Source organism: Parasteatoda tepidariorum, chromosome 8, assembly GCF_043381705.1.
Source record: "Parasteatoda tepidariorum isolate YZ-2023 chromosome 8, CAS_Ptep_4.0, whole genome shotgun sequence".
Taxonomy (NCBI): domain Eukaryota; kingdom Metazoa; phylum Arthropoda; class Arachnida; order Araneae; family Theridiidae; genus Parasteatoda; species Parasteatoda tepidariorum.
In genome coordinates this window covers 75,428,072-75,445,921 of record NC_092211.1, presented here as the reverse complement: position 1 = coordinate 75,445,921, position 17,850 = coordinate 75,428,072, and the positions used below count along the sequence as shown (strand labels likewise).

The 17,850-nt window shown below is 28.1% G+C and overlaps 1 protein-coding gene across 4 annotated transcripts in view; it reads right to left on the bottom strand.

The window, feature by feature from the left end:
• The window catches only part of LOC107449895 (uncharacterized), a 127,744-nt gene that overhangs the window by 93,314 nt on the left and 16,580 nt on the right, over nucleotides 1-17,850 (bottom strand). For 2 of the 4 annotated variants that reach the window (XM_071184241.1, XM_071184240.1), the window contains exon 2: nucleotides 3,636-3,754. The exons of the other annotated variants lie outside the window; for them this stretch is intronic. The gene's annotated coding sequence lies outside the window, so the exon portion shown is untranslated. The remainder of the gene's footprint in view (nucleotides 1-3,635; nucleotides 3,755-17,850) is intronic. 4 annotated transcript variants of the gene reach the window in all.

Below are 17,850 nucleotides of genomic sequence, written 5' to 3'. Positions count from 1 at the left end.
TATATATATATATAGGTATTTATAATAAATATTTACAATTTATCAATTTGTTCCTTAAGTGTTGCAGAATAAAACATAACAATTTTCTCTGAAAAAAATACAAAAAAATAGATCATACATTTAACTATCTATAAAACTATGATTTACGAAATTGTCTTGAATTATTGTAAAGGGGATAAATGGTGAAGGGAACAAAATGAAATCGAACCAATCGTGCTATCGTTCCACCAACGATTGTTCGTTTTAACGAGAATTGAACCCGATCAAAAGTGTATAAAGATAAATGAAATGCCACTACAATACAAGATGGATATATTCCACTAAACAATATATTTATATGATTTTCATAAAAGAAGAAGAAGATTTCATTATTTGGAAGTTCTGAAGCGTATTACAATTACAACTGTAAAGAACAACAGAGGAAATGTAAGACACAACTTTAAGTACCTTAATAAACTTCTTTTTGTTGTATTTTGAAATGTTTCCTCGTAATATATCTTCCTAGCAATTGTAGGCTTTTGTACAAATAAGATTTATCGAATTATAGCCTAATCTCGCTATCTTAATTCATTGTTTTTTTCGCTTTATCTGTTTTTGTTGGCGTTATTTTGAGATTTTTTTTTGTGTTGAAAAGCGCGTGATACTCGGAAATTTTGAAATAAAAAGTTTTCTTTACAGAAGTTATTTGGAAATCGACAAAATGTGTGCTCTAAGAAATGTTTTGAGAAATAATTCTTTTGTAGCTTCTCCGGTTATAAACTAGATTATAGATCAGCTCAAAGTTGAAACGTAACATCATGCACATTTGCTCTAATTTTATGAAAGTGTTAAATTGAATTGAACTATGATTAAGTACAATTTTTACTAAAGTATCGTGTATGAAGCCAATAAAATATTAATTTGAGCTACAGTATGATGCATCTCAGCAACACATTGAGATTACAACAAATTTGAACAACTGAATAATTCAACTTACTCTAAAACTTTTAACAGTGTAGGAAAATATGAAATGACGAACAATTTAATCCCATTTACAAAATTTTCCTTTTCATTATTTACGCATTGTTATTTGATTATTAACAATTAATATTCTATGTAATTAATAAATGTTTGACAAAAAATATTTCATATATAATCTAAACAAATGTCTTGGTTAAATTATGAACCAAAGTATCGATTACGTAATGGTACGTTGATAATGTAAATGGTACGTCACTGTTTTTTAATTGCAAAATTTCTCTTCAATCTTATTTATCAGCCTATTTGTTCCAAGCTATTCCAACATGTGCTGGTATCCATTGCAATACAATATTCATCCTTTTCGTGGCTAAAAAAGCTTAAGAATTCTTCTGCAAGATTCAACAGTTTTCGATTCTGCGAAACGAAAGATGACGATTGCCAGAAATTAAGTTTGTTGTTCTCATTTTGATCAAATCTTAAACAGGTAAATAAATAAGTTGTTTTCGAGATAAATAATTTGTGTATTGTACTCAATTATTCTTAACACTTAAATTTTTAATGTCTCAAAATGTATTGGTTTTTGGATATTGTGCTTAATTGAGGCTTTTGAGCGAGAATTTACAGATCGCATCATATAAAATTTTAACGAATTTCACCGAAATTCGATTTTCATAATAGTAAATTAGCAGATTAAATTAGCAGTAAATTAGCAAAGGGCTTAAAAGAGGATTTTGAAAACCGTAACCCTAAAACAAATGCGTATTGCAAGTCCATATACTTATCCATATATCTGAAGCGCATAACAAACATGAATTTTACACTTTTTCCTTGACTTATGTTATAGATAAGAATTATTTAAGGATTAATATATACTTGAAATGATTTATTTTACGTGAACGTCGCTTAAATTTCCATCACAATGATGTGATGAACAACATCGTGCGAGAATTTTTAAAAATAGAAATAAACGAACTCATGTAAGAAATACAGATAAAAACTAAGAGGAGCGTATAGCTGTTTCGATTTTACAAACAAGGATCATTTGTAATGGAGAAATAGGGGAGGAAATATTTTTTTTAACATGTTAGTTGCATTTTTTTCAATAATTTAGGCTACAATAATGATTAGTAAAAAAGTGATATGCAAATCTAGACTTAATACTTGTTTCCAGATAAATAAACAAGTAATATTAAAAAAAATTAAAATCAATTCCTACTTAAATCAACAAAGAAAATTTTTATTTCAGCAACTTTTTATTAAATAATTAAAATTATCTCCTCCATATAAAACTAAAATTATTTAATTAAATTTAATTAATGTAAAAAAACTGTATTAGCATCAAGTGGTCATCCACTACAAGTTTAAAAAAATGTATTTGAATAAAAGAAAAATGTTATTTCAGTTACTTTTTATTAAATAATAAAAATTTTTCCTCCATATCGAAATAAAATTAATTAATTAAATTTAATTAATGTGAAAAAACTGTATTAACATCAAGAGGCCATCCACTACAAGTTTAAAAAGATGTATTTGAATACAAGAAAAATGTTATTTCAGTTAGTTCACAATTCAGTTCAACAAAGAAAAATGTTATTTCAGTTACTTTTCATTAAATAATAAAAATTTTTCCTCCATATCGAAATAAAATTAATTAAATAAATTTAATTAATGTGAAAAAACTGTATTAACATCAAGAGGCCATTCACTACAAGTTTAAAAAGATGTATTTGAATACAAGAAAAATGTTATTTCAGTTAGTTCACAATTCAGTTCAACAAAGAAAAATGTTATTTCAGTTACTTTTCATTAAATAATAAAAAATTTTCCTCCATATCGAAGTAAAATTAATTAATTAAATTTAATTAATGTGAAAAAACTGTATTAACATCAAGTGGTCATCCACTACAAGTTTAAAAAATGTATTTGAATACAAGAAAAATGTTATTTCAGTTACTTTTTATTAAATAATAAAACTTTTCCCTCCATATTGAACTAAAATTAATTATTTAAATTTAATTAATGTGAAAAAACTGTATTAACATCAAGTGGTCATCCACTACAAGTTTAAAAAAATGTATTTGAATACAAGAAAAATGTTAATTCATTTAGTTCACAATTCAGTTCAACAAAGAAAAATGTTATTTCAGTTACTTTTTATTAAATAATAAAAAATTGTCCTCCATATCGAACTAAAATTAATTAATTAAATTTAATTAATGTGAAAAAAACTGTATTGACATTAAGTGGTCATCCACTACAACTTTAAAATATTGTACTTGAACTTGAGTGGACGAATAAAAAGTATTTTATTAAGGATCGAAAATTGGGAAAGTGTTAACTAATAGTAGAAATTGAAAAAAAATAATTTTAACTATATTGTACTTGAAATAATAATAACTTAAGGGAATATTTTTCAATTTCGTGTTTACCAAAATATTCCAGATTAACTAAATATACATTTCTTGCGAAATTCTCTATTACGCATCTTTTTCAGCTATTTTTTTTTTTATACAACAGACGAAAAGTAAACGCATGCAACAACTAAGTAAATTTGTTGAAAAATACTGGTGTAACGTATCTGCTGTAATAATGTCACGAAGCAGTTCATGTTTCAAAAACAAGATAGAAGAATTGAAATCCGAAAAACAAATTAAGAAAAATATGAGGAAATTCACCTGTGTCTTATGTCAAGTTCTTTAGCGGAAGTACAAAAATAACCATTCAGAGATCTCTTACAATGACATTCGTAGGTGCCGAATCCATGTGATTCAAGCCCCTCCAATATGTTATAAATCTGCAAAAATTACGCACTGTTACACTTTCTATTAATAGTAGCTGGGTACATTTAAAACATTTTTAAATATTTTTCCTTAACAAAATATGTTACTTTCAGTAGTTAATGTATTGCTACGTTTTCAATATCACATTTATGAAAAGTACTCATTATTGCTATTTAAAATTCGTCAGATTTTCATTCAAATGTAAAGGCTCTTATTTTTATGAATTTTTAAAAAAGTAATGAGTATTAGGATTTAGAAACTTACAGAAATTCGTTTTTTTTTTTTACACGCTTTTTTGCACTACAGCTTAGTAAAGGCCAAGGCTTTCTCATTCTGCTCAAAGCAGAACGATTTACTACATATAGAAATTCTACCCATTAAAAAAATTTCAACAATTTAAACGATACTTAATCTGCTTTTATTAAATTAATTAGAATTTAAATTCTTTCATTATAATGTTATTCTAGACAGAAATTTTGTGTAAAAAGTGATAAATTTTTTTCAAAATCTTCGGAAAAGCCATACTTGTTTTAGGTAATATATTATCCATATTTTTTTTTAATTTTAAAGCCGTCGTTGAACAGCCTACCCAATTTTCGGGTTTGCGACTAATAATGTTTAACTACGTTGCCTTGTAATTTTGAACCCAATCCAGAAGACAAGGGAACTTCTGGATCAAGTATTGGAAGGAGCGTTCGTGGAGGACTTTTCGATGGAACTAACCATTGCGTTACACGGATAGGAAAACCTAACGGCAGGAGGTCTCTAACCCATGATCCGTCTACCACAAAGGATATTCCACGTCAGCACTGTGGTCGGTGCAAGCCGGATGCGGAATTCGCATCGACCAGCCATCGCTGGGATTCGAACCCAGTTCACCTTATTGAAAGGCGAACACTCTATCCCCTGAGCCATCGTGGATCATATAATATTCATATATCATGAAACAACTTGAATTAAATTTTTAGGTTTAAGGAGTGCGCTTATTATTTAGTACTACCGTATTGACGAATCAGTATGCCTGTTCATGCATGTTAGCAAAAGTGTTCTTTTTTGGTATTTATTTCTATAATAGAATATTTAAAGAATAATTTATGTCACGATTTCTTCCCTCTAATACTACAGCGCATAAGAAACGTTTTTATGGGATATCTACTACCATTTAATCCAATTATTTTTGAAAAGAAACGAAAAACATATTTTTATGTGAATATATTGAAAGTAATAAAAATTTGTATCAATAAATATCACAAGTGTAAATTAAAAAAAAAAAAAAAAAAAAGAAATTAAAAAAAAATTGTTTAATAGAAAATAGGTATGGCATGTTATCGAAGCCTTAGCCTGCAATTAACTAAAACATGGAAATGTTGTCACAAAGTGAAACCTTAAAAGACTACAAAAACTCTACTCATTCTTTTTTTTTTTGCGGCAATATTTTAAAAAGACTGATACAGCAGTAAAAGTCATTAGTATCAGGTTTTTAAAGATCAAGTGAAAACGTAGAATCGAATAAAACAGATTAGGAATAGAAAAATTATTTTAAAGTGTATCTTATGTCATGTCACGGAAGCTCTAGCACACAAATAGCTTCAATGTGAAATATCTGCACCCATTACTTAAAATAAGAACCTAAAAAAGTCCACAGTAACTCGACTGATTAATTTTTTGTTGCCAATATTTTGAAAAGGTCGCAATCATGTATCAGTAAAAGTATGAGTACCGAGTTTTTAAAAATCAATACGTATAATGCGTGCACATTTGTACATTGTACACGTATTATACGTATTGTACACGCATTGTACATTGCAGTTGTAAAGAATTTACAGTCCACTAATGCATCAAAGCAATAATTACTTTATTTGAGTAACATCGACCACTATACAATTACACAAAAGAACTTTAAGCGATGCATCCTCGAACATGATGAAATATTTATCTTGTAACTTTCGATAACGGTCGGACAAGGAGCGAAACTCCTAGTTTTTACGCCGATAATTTAAAATTAAAAGTGATTAAATTGCTAGTTGACGATTTATCGAAAGATAAAACAGCCGAAAACATGTCTAACACCGCGTAATTACCGTTAAAGTATCGAAAAGGCCCCAAAGTTGCAGCCTTTTCGATACTTGCCCCAAAGTATCGAAAAAGCTGTAGCTATGTGTCAGTAAAAGTCACGAGTATCAAATTTTAAAAATCTGGAGAAAACGCAGAAATTTAAAGACTGGCAGAGAAGAGAAAAGACTTATGTCAGGCTGCAGAAGCTTTGGCATACAAATAACTATATCGAAACCTATATTCTTGTTTAATCAAAGAGAAACCGTAATAGCCAACGAAAATTCGACTGCTGTTTATCTTGCTATATAAGTCGACCAACTATCTTTATTACGATATTTTATTTTATTTTATAATCGGGGTTGAACAGCCGATCCAATTCTGATTTCAACTCCGTAGCCTTGTAACTTTGAACCCAATCCAGAGGACAAGGGAACTCTTGGATCAAGCATTGGGAGAAATTTGCCCCCGTGGAGGACTTTTTGATGGAACTAACCCAAATTTGTGTTACAGAGAAACTACTAAAGAAAAAACCACGAAAACCAACGGTTAGTCTGACGGCAAGGGGAATCAAACCCATGATCCGTTTACCACTGAGGATATTTTTACGTCAGCACTGTGGTCGGTGCTAGTCGGGTGCCGAATTCCTTTCGACCTGCCATCACTGGGATTCAAACCCGGTTCACGTCATTGGGAGACGAGAGCTCTATCACCTGAGCGCCACCATGGCTCCTTATTACGATATTGTAAATTTCTGGTATGTCTGGTGTATAAGTCGACAGCTGTAGGTAAGTTGATTATTGTCCCTATAGACGTCTTGTGTCAAAATGTGCTAGTCGCTAGGCAAAATGTGGATATAAACGTTATTGTAAAATATTTTTAAAAATTCGGAATTTCGAATTCTTTGGATAGGGGGAAGACGGATTTTTGTTGTACTCAGCAAATGAAGATGGAGTTGAATCCATTACAAAGTCCGAATCGTATAATAACACTGTCAACGTTAATGAATACGATACAAATGGTAATCTGGAAGTAGTAAAATTGCAGAGGCATAGATGTTTTAAAAGGTTTAATTGTCTTGAATAAATTATTTTAACTTTTTTTTATTCTTAATCTTTTTTCTGAAAGTAATTTAAAGTATTTTTTCTTTTTAAATGCAACCTTTATTTGTAAAGGAAATATAATGAAAGAAAATGCGAAATCAATTGAGTATAATTTCTAATGGGGTAACTTGTAAAGTTAAATTGGAACTAAGTTATTCATATCTGTGCCATTGTTTACGATGCACCAATATTTCACGATCAATAAATATTTGATTTTATCGTCTATGTCTAAGTCTACCTCTTATATTTCATAAACTTTTGGGGGTACGAAAAGTCGATTTATGCACAGGTTTATACGGTAGATCGCTTTTGCTTCAATATATCAAAAAGGCTCAGGAAAAGTCAAGCTTAAAATTCAAGCAAAAACACGAAATCTGAAAAACAGATTAAGAAGAGAAAATACTCAATTCACGTGTGGCTTATGTCATGTTACAAAGGCGTCAGCACACAAATAGCTAAAACGTGAAAACTCTCTTTCTGTGTTGCCACAAAGAGAAACCTTAAAGGTCAACAAAAATCCGATGTGTTGTTGTTCACATTCTTCTTCTCTTAACAATTTACTTTCTCTCTTTGCACGTGATCATAATGTATTTCCATTCAGATGAAAGTCAATTGAAGCAGAAAACGAGATAGGCTTTAAACAAAGAAACTCAAAACTAGCTCCTGAAAGTAGGTTAGCGAAAGTGGTTTTTTCTGAAAACGGGGTCGAACCCATCACTTCCGGATTCCCGTTTTGGAGGAAGTCCCACGCCACTAGTTTCATTTCAATTTTATTTTATTTCTTTTTTCAAAGTCCATCCTTTCTTTTTGATCAGCGTGTCCTCAATAGCTATCTTTTTTTTCTTCCTCATCTGGACACGAGCTTTTTTACCTGTTGAGCTCATATATTTTTATTTTGTTTTTTATTTTAATGGGTTCTTGTATAATACTTTCTCTTTTGAGAAAGAGATCGCCAATGAAGTTAGGAGAGAAAGTAAATGTTGAAGTGTTTTAGTGGATTTTTGATGGGCTATTAATGTCTCTGCCGTCACGATTCGAGTAGAAAGCTGGTAATAAATACGGGTTGTGTTGTTGTTGTTAATAGGTCAAACAAGAATTTTCTTTATTTCGTATTTTCAAGAAAGTTTGTTACATCATAGTTTCTGCAGAGCCCAAAAAAGTAGAAAAGCTTCTACCGTTACTATAAACAATAATTATACGGAATTAAAAGTACAGTTTATTTCATACAATAATGGTATTAAATATAAGGGGAATTTTTTTTATAAATTAAAGTTGTTAAATTAAATATACAATTTAAATTTGATTTCATCGATTTGTAGAAAGTTGAATAACATTTTGAAGAATGTGTGTTACATCATTGTTTCGGAAAAGCCCAAAAAAGAGAAAACCTTCTACTGTTACTATAAACAATAATGATATGGAATTAAACGTACAGTTTATTTCATACAACAATAGTATTAAGTAAAGGAGAAAATTTATTTTATAAATTAAAGTTTTTAAATTAAATATACAATTTTAAATTTAACATCATAAATTTGTAGAAAGTTGAATAAAATTTTGAAGTAAGTTTGTAGCATCATTGTTTCGGCAGAGCCCAAAAAGTAGAAAACCTTCTACTGTTATTATAAACAATAATGATACGAAATTAAACGTACAGTTTATATCATACAACAATAGTATCAAATAAAGGAGAAAATTTATTTTATAAATTAAAGTTGTTAAATTAAATATAATTACAATTATTTCATAATTAAACGACAATTTACTTCATAAATAAACGTTTTTAAATTCAATATACAATTCGTTTCAGATAATAATGATAATACATTGAATCTACAATATATTTATGAATGGTGTTGCAGTTAATCGGCCTATTTTTAAATTAAATTTCACACTTTTATTCAAATAAAAAATCCATTAAAATATATCAAATTTCCGTAATAGGAGTGATTAAATTTAGGGCGTAACTAACTGCTTTTTGGTTAAGTAAATCTTGAGCCTAAAGCAACGGTAATACTAAATGAATTTTTAAGTATTATTTAGTTGCAACACTGCAAAGAGTTTTTTTATATATTTTCATACAAAGATACTACACAACTAAGATATTTCGAATTGATCGATGTATTGATTAAAAATGCCTTTAAAAACTTGACATTTACTCAAACTGAAAATTCATAGTAAGCTATCTTTTTAATTATGGAAAGTAGAGCTTTCAATTATTCAATTATTATAAGTAAAGTCTACTTTCAATAATTGAAAAATAATCCCTACTACAATTGGTCTAAGATTTTATGTTGAAAACATTGAGACCAAAAGTTCTTGTTTGTAAGACTTTAACAATCTCTAACGTTAGGAATTATGTATTATAAAAACAAGGAATTTTGAATATGGAATAATAAGAACTTTGATATCTCTCGAAATAGATTATGAAATCTTTATTTTGATTAGAAATAATAAAATATTTATTTTTTACCAGCACATTTAATTCGTTCTTAGATTTTTTGAAGTTCATAGTGACCGCTGATGGGCATAAGAAACATAAAAATGCATTAAAAAAAATTTTTTATTTTAATAATCTTATTTAGACCAGTAAAAAATTTACATTACATCAAATAAAAATAAACTTTCTTTACTATCATAATACTTTTTATGATTATTAATTTTGAAGAGAATGATCCTTTATGAAAACTTTTAATGCTTAAATTACATTAATTTCTTACAAATTTCGAGGTTTCAATAATTTTTGTAAAAAGTTTAACAAAAATTAAGCGCTAAAAAAACTATAAATATTTTTTTAAAACATAGAGAAATTATTATTTTTTTGTCAAATGAATCAAATCATTCAAAAACCATAATTAAAGATTAACTTGAAGCGTACAGATTGTATCCACCTCCAAGTAACTCCCTACACGTAATTATAATTTTTTTTTAAAATTTGAAGTTTGAAATCCATTTGGCACCTAAACGATAGCAGAACGGTCACGAAACGGAAATATCCCCGTAATTACATAAAAATGTATATTCCACCGTTTGTTAATTATATTAGTGTGTAATACAAACTCAAAAGAGTTCAATTGAAATTATTTATTTTTTAAGGTGTTTCTTTTCCTTTATAAATAATGAAATAACAGCTTTAACTAAAAGCATAAAGCGTTATGTCAAACACCATTGAATAAATAACAAAAACTTTCATATCTATTTTTCTTATTCCAAGCTAGCGCCATCTTAGGTTTTGTGGTAAGGAGCTTTATATACGCCTTTACCTTCGATAATGCCAGAAAGAAAACAACATTTTAAAAAGAATTTTTTAATGTTGTTTATCTTCGCCTTTTTTGGGGGGGGGATTTAACTTCTGTATAAGGAAAATAACAATTTCTCCAGTTTAAAAAAATAAACTTTTTCCATATTTAAAAGTTTTATTTCGCATTTATGCGACATTCTGTTCGAATTTCTGTTATCGTTTGCAATAATCACGTGTTTTTTAAATACTTTCCGGGCAAAGTGAATGTTTGGAGAAACAAAAATTAAAAACCGATTTTCCAAGTGAAATGGTTATTTGTTAAGTATTACCTGCACGTGCAGACGAGCACGTGTGCGAATCTTCACGGCACACAGATTTATTTATTTTTTTTTNACCATACAGTATGGTAATTGAAAAAGTTACCATACAATCAATTACCATACAGTATGGTAATTGAAAAAGTTACCATACAATCAATTACCATACAGTATGGTAATTGAAAAAGTTACCATACAATCAATTACCATACAGTATGGTAATTGAAAAAGTTACCATACAATCAATTACCATACAGTATGGTAATTGAAAAAGTTACCATACAATCAATTACCATACAGTATGGTAATTGAAAAAGTTACCATACAATCAATTACCATACAGTATGGTAATTGAAAAAGTTACCATACAATCAATTACCATACAGTATGGTAATTGAAAAAGTTACCATACAATCAATTACCATACAGTATGGTAATTGAAAAAGTTACCATACAATCAATTACCATACAGTATGGTAATTGAAAAAGTTACCATACAATCAATTACCATACAGTATGGTAATTGAAAAAGTTACCATACAATCAATTACCATACAGTATGGTAATTGAAAAAGTTACCATACAATCAATTACCATACAGTATGGTAATTGAAAAAGTTACCATACAATCAATTACCATACAGTATGGTAATTGAAAAAGTTACCATACAATCAATTACCATACAGTATGGTAATTGAAAAAGTTACCATACAATCAATTACCATACAGTATGGTAATTGAAAAAGTTACCATACAATCAATTACCATACAGTATGGTAATTGAAAAAGTTACCATACAATCAATTACCATACAGTATGGTAATTGAAAAAGTTACCATACAATCAATTACCATACAGTATGGTAATTGAAAAAGTTACCATACAATCAATTACCATACAGTATGGTAATTGAAAAAGTTACCATACAATCAATTACCATACAGTATGGTAATTGAAAAAGTTACCATACAATCAATTACCATACAGTATGGTAATTGAAAAAGTTACCATACAATCAATTACCATACAGTATGGTAATTGAAAAAGTTACCATACAATCAATTACCATACAGTATGGTAATTGAAAAAGTTACCATACAATCAATTACCATACAGTATGGTAATTGAAAAAGTTACCATACAATCAATTACCATACAGTATGGTAATTGAAAAAGTTACCATACAATCAATTACCATACAGTATGGTAATTGAAAAAGTTACCATACAATCAATTACCATACAGTATGGTAATTGAAAAAGTTACCATACAATCAATTACCATACAGTATGGTAATTGAAAAAGTTACCATACAATCAATTACCATACAGTATGGTAATTGAAAAAGTTACCATACAATCAATTACCATACAGTATGGTAATTGAAAAAGTTACCATACAATCAATTACCATACAGTATGGTAATTGAAAAAGTTACCATACAATCAATTACCATACAGTATGGTAATTGAAAAAGTTACCATACAATCAATTACCATACAGTATGGTAATTGAAAAAGTTACCATACAATCAATTACCATACAGTATGGTAATTGAAAAAGTTACCATACAATCAATTACCATACAGTATGGTAATTGAAAAAGTTACCATACAATCAATTACCATACAGTATGGTAATTGAAAAAGTTACCATACAATCAATTACCATACAGTATGGTAATTGAAAAAGTTACCATACAATCAATTACCATACAGTATGGTAATTGAAAAAGTTACCATACAATCAATTACCATACAGTATGGTAATTGAAAAAGTTACCATACAATCAATTACCATACAGTATGGTAATTGATTTTTTCTCCGGGCATCTTATGCTGGGCCCGTAGTCTATGGTTTGCATGCATGCCAGTCGTATCTTACCTAGGCATTTTATTCAAGCGAATATCTGTACAAATTAAATTTTAAAACTGCAATTCACAATTAAGGTTAATTATATATATTTAAGAATGCATATTAAACTAGTTTAACGACAATATTAGTAATTATAAGTCAAAATTTTTTCTATGTGCAAATTATTGTTTCCTTTAAAATGATACTCCAAAAAGAAAACTGATTTGGTATCGACAGAACATAATTAAGTTCTGTTGGTAAAGCTTTCTGAACACGCCGGCATAGAATTTAAAAGAACTTTCTACGTGGTGCAACGTCGTTGATGTTTTAATAAGAAAGATACAATATAAAATACCGAGTTGACCGAACTCTAGGAAATATTTTCCATTAGAAATAAACATTTTAAAAACATTTTATTTATCATTGAATCAGCTGCATAATTGAAAAATCGATGTAATGAATATATCTAATCTCATATCTAATATTTAAACTCATTGAACATTTTAAATACACTTTCATCAGTTATAGCGATTCGGTGGCTACACTGGCTCCGTGTTACATAGCTTTACCATTAATTTAAAACTAGTTTGTCGTAGCTTTGATATTTTAATCCTAAATGCATATTTTGAATTTTTAAAATCAATTTGTAAAGATGTGATATTACTGGAAAGTTATTAATTTAAAATACCATTAGAGTACTATTTTACTATTTTGTCAATCCTCGAGACCACATTTTTTGGTGGCTCGACTTTCTGACTACCTGTTTAACATATTTGATTTAAAACCTCATTTACATTTGTGGCAATATGCATTCATTTTATCCAAAATTGTAAATAGCAATTTCATATTGCTGTTTACATTTTAGTAATATATTTTTCAGAATTGTTTTTTTAAAAATTTACCAATCATTGGAAAAAAATTAGAAAAACATGAAGTGTGCTTAGTTAACAATAATAATGAAGGAAAACATAAATTTAGTGATTTTTGTTGTTGAATATTTAAGTGAAAATATTGAAATAAAATTGAAACGCTTCATGAAAGATTCATAGAATGTTTAAGCTTCGAATAAGTTATGTTTACATGTTATAAAAAAATAATGATTCATAAATATTAATTTATAACTTCCTGAAAATTGAAACTCATCTAAAAAAATGAATGATTTAGTGAAAAAGTTAATAAAAATGAAAACAATTCTTTATGGAAATGATATGGAGGGTATCCAACTGAATATAGGCATAAACAACTGTGAATAGTATCTTTTCAAGTGACACAGTTTATTTTTTGTATTGAGAAGTACTTTTACTTACATAACAATTAATCTTTTTTAAAAATATTTATGTTTATTATGTCTAGAAATCATAAATCTTTAGTTTCATCACTCTGTTGCTAACATGCGCAGATTTTTTGTTCAAAAGCATAGCTCTTTCATGTTGGTCTATCATAAATTTTTTTGATTATGTATTTCATATAATAATTGACCCACAGTTGTAAAATGCAAGTGAAATTTCAATTTTCAAACTATATTAAAATTAATAAAATTAAGTACTAATTAATTGGTAATTAATTAATTGAAGTAATAAAGGAGGAAGATAAATGGAGAATATCTTAGCTCAGCCGATGATATTCTAATAATCTAATATAATATTAACAATCTGGAAAAAAAATGATTAAAGCTCTGTCACCAGCCCTTATTGAAATTGGACATAAAAAATTTACTTTAAGAAAATAACATCGTACCTAATGCCTAGCCTAAGAAAAAAAATCATTTCTAAGCAGTAGAAAGACTTATTTTGAAAGACTTTAACAATCTGAATTATTCTATTTTTCTTCAATTTTTAAAAATGCTACCTCAATAGCAGATTTTTAACCGACTGGACAGGGAGCTAACATCATGTCAGAAAGGTTCTTGGTTCGAATCCTGAACCACCGATATGTTGCGAATGAAAAAGAGATCAACGATTCCGCCCGTTAAGTACGTCGATGGTGTAAGTATGTCGTCAAATGTGATTGTCAATGGAAATAAAAAATAATAACCGATTTCTCAAAAATAATATCCACTATTTAAGTTTAATAAAATAAAATTCAAATTTCATTTAGTTATTTTTTTATATGTATGAAAAATGGAGCTTGTTACATCTCGATGTGAATGAAAATAATTCTGCGTTTTAACTTCTTCTATTCGAATAGATTATTTTCTTCATCTTTTTAGATTTTAAGGGGTCACAGTACTCTTGCAACAATTTTTTTAAATAAAGGTATAATCATTCATTTTGTGGATGCTTTACACGCTAATTTAACTTATAATCAATAATTTATCTTCAAACAATAATTAACTGTTTTTTTTTTAAAATTTAAAAAAAATATTGAACAAATTCAAAATTTTTAAATTTTTAAGGCTTTTTTATTTTAAGATATTTAAAAATTCTTCTTTTCTTAGTGCTTACAATATTCATTTTAACAAATTTGTGCATTCATTTGTTGATATATCAATTAGAATAATTTTAATAGATTATTTTGTAAAAAAGTAAAAAAAAAAAGGTTGAAAATTCCTATTAGGTATATATAACATGCTGTAAAAATTGTAATACCTCATAAAATGCTCATTCCATGCCCAGTTTAAATAAGTGTATTAAACTTAAGATAAAAAAGGTTACTTCAAAGCTTTATCTTAAATAGAAAAAATTCCTTTGAGATTTAATTAAGATTAAAACTAAAAATTATAATCCATGAGAAAAAGCACTTTAAAGTCTGTCTGCTGAGCAAACTTTGTATTAGGGCAATTTAAAATCATTCATAACTTTTTTTAAAATGTAGATAGAGAGATGATTTTTTTCAGTGCATTTGAAATAGTTTGAAGTTTTATTTCATAAGCAAAAATTTTCTCTCTCGATATTTTGGTTATTTTTTGGGTACTGTGACCCAATAAAGAATATAACTTCTTTTATTTTCCTCTCCTTTTTAGATTTTATTTTCATTCTAATGATTTTAGCACAAAAAGTGGTATTTTCAGTGATGTAAGAAATCACATTTCATTGAAAAAAACACCTCCTAAAAAACTAGATCAATTAAATAAATAAAATTTGAATGTTAATTAGTTAAATTTGAGTTTGTACGTTATCAATTAAAAATATTACTTTTACGAAACTGGTTTTTTACATCACTGGGAATATCATCCCTTTTTTGTTGAAAGCAAGAAAAAGAAATTAAAAACCAATTTTTTTTTACATTCATAAAAAACGTAATTTCTTACATCTCGTGAAAGAAAAAAAAAACGAAAAAAAAAAAAAAAGAAAAAANTTTATGGTGTGGTACTATTTAAAAAAAAAAACGTTTTAACTGATTTATTTTTCTATTGGAATATATTATTTTCCTCTTCGTTTTCGACGTTCTTTTTAAATATCAGTCTCTATATACCGACATATAATTTGTTTCCTGCAGCTGATGAATATATTTGGTATAAATTAGTGGTATAAAGTAATAGTTATTTTCCTTTAATCAACTTACATTTCCGGATATTTTGGACTTAATGAGAAACAACTATAAAAACGAGATCGTTCGTATTTAATGGTTGACTACACAAGAAACATTCATGTGTTTAAGTATTGAAAAAAAAGTTTTTTTCATAGTGCTGGAGAATTATTAGAAAGTAGTAAAAGCTATTTATATTGCATTTTTATTTTTATTGCTAATTAACTGATTATTAATTTTTTCAAAGTATTAGGTTATATTTTTTATTTTATAAAAATTTAATGAAACTTATAATTTAACTGACATGCTGGAAGTGAAAATATCTTATTTCGAAAAATATCATATTTGAGAGACATATGTACAATACAGATTTTATTAATATCACTTTTTAATATTTGAGTTGATATTTGCTTCATTGATATAATAATGAAAATTATATTACATAAAACATAATACACCACTCAATAAGACTCCGGTCTGACACCTAAGTGGCGCCACTGTTAACGGAACCATACAATTTCTGGGTAGTAGCAACTTTCAAACGATAATTGTCAAAATTTCATGACATTCTGATTATTAGTTTAGAGGTTACAAGTGATTTTAGTGATTCAAGTTTTGTAATTTTTAAGACAATAAAAAAAAATCGTATTTTTTTATGGGGTTACATTTTTTGACAAGTGTTATGAAAACTCTGCACCAGGAAAATAAACTATTTTTTTAACTGATATGCTGAATTTAAACGCAGTTGTAAAGACAACGATGATGCTTAATACTCTGTTCGTCCAAACCGTTGTTTCAGAAAATATCAAAGGATATCGCAAGGTGGTGTGTTTACAATTTTACATAAAAATTTGAGCATGCGCCCGTTGCTTTCGAAATGAGTGCCGCGTTTACTGACACCGAGCCAAAAAGAACATTCTGTCTACGACAATTTAGAACTTTGGAACTTTAAAGCGAGATAAAAATGATTTTTTTCATCGGTACGCGACAATGGATGAAACATAGATTCACTACTATACTCCTGAACAAAAAGATCTTCAGCGTAGTGGACAGCAGCTGGATAAAGTCGTCCAAAGCTACCAAAAACTCATATTCAGTTGGCAAGGTTAGGGCCTCTGTATTTTGGGACGCGCATGGTATTTTGTTCATCGACTATTTTGAAAAAGACAAAGCTATCAATAGCGAATATTACACGGTATTATTGGAATGACTGAGAGAAGATCGGTGAAAACAATGGTTAAACTGAATCAATTACACTAATTACTTCCCTGCCCACCATACTCTCCAGATATATCCCCTAGCAACTACCAGCTCTTTGCAGATTTCTAAAAGATGCATCAGGGAAAGAAATTTGACTCAAATGAAGAAGTTATTTCTTAAACTGACGCCTATTTTGCGAGCAACGACAAATAGTTTTACAAAAAAGCCAGCGAAAAGTTAGAACAGCGTTTAAATGAATGTATTTTTCTTAAAAGGAAGTATGTTGAATTTCTAAAAAAGTAAAGAAAAGGTTTTTCTTAGCTGAACCAGAGACTTATTGAGTGATGTGTTAAAATATAAATATCAACAGCTCGATCTCTTAATTTTGCTCTAGATGAAATTAGTAAGTAAATTTTTATGGTGTGGTACTATTTTTCGAGATTTTAGGATTTGAGCCCACCCCTTAAAAATTCCTTTTAAAAATACTGAAGCCCGTTAAAAATCGTTCGAAATCGGCGTTACCTTAATAAATTTTGTTTAACCATATTGCAGCATGAATTAACTAATTTCTTTCTTAATTTAATAGTAAATACAAATTTGAAAAGTAACTTCAACTGAATGACGGGTTTTTATGCCGTTCTCCAAGGATGGCATCATTATAAAACGTACTAAATTTTATCACGCATTATAAAATCATATTTTATTGATAGGCTTATTAAAATCATTACCAAAGCTTTTCGGCAAAAATACCTAGCTTTTCGTTATGGAGCCAGAAATACGGCAAATTTCATCATATTGTGTTAGTTTTGACCATACTTTGTTTCTTTTTTCTTTTATTTTGAAAAAAAATATTTGTTTCGATTTTTTCTGAATT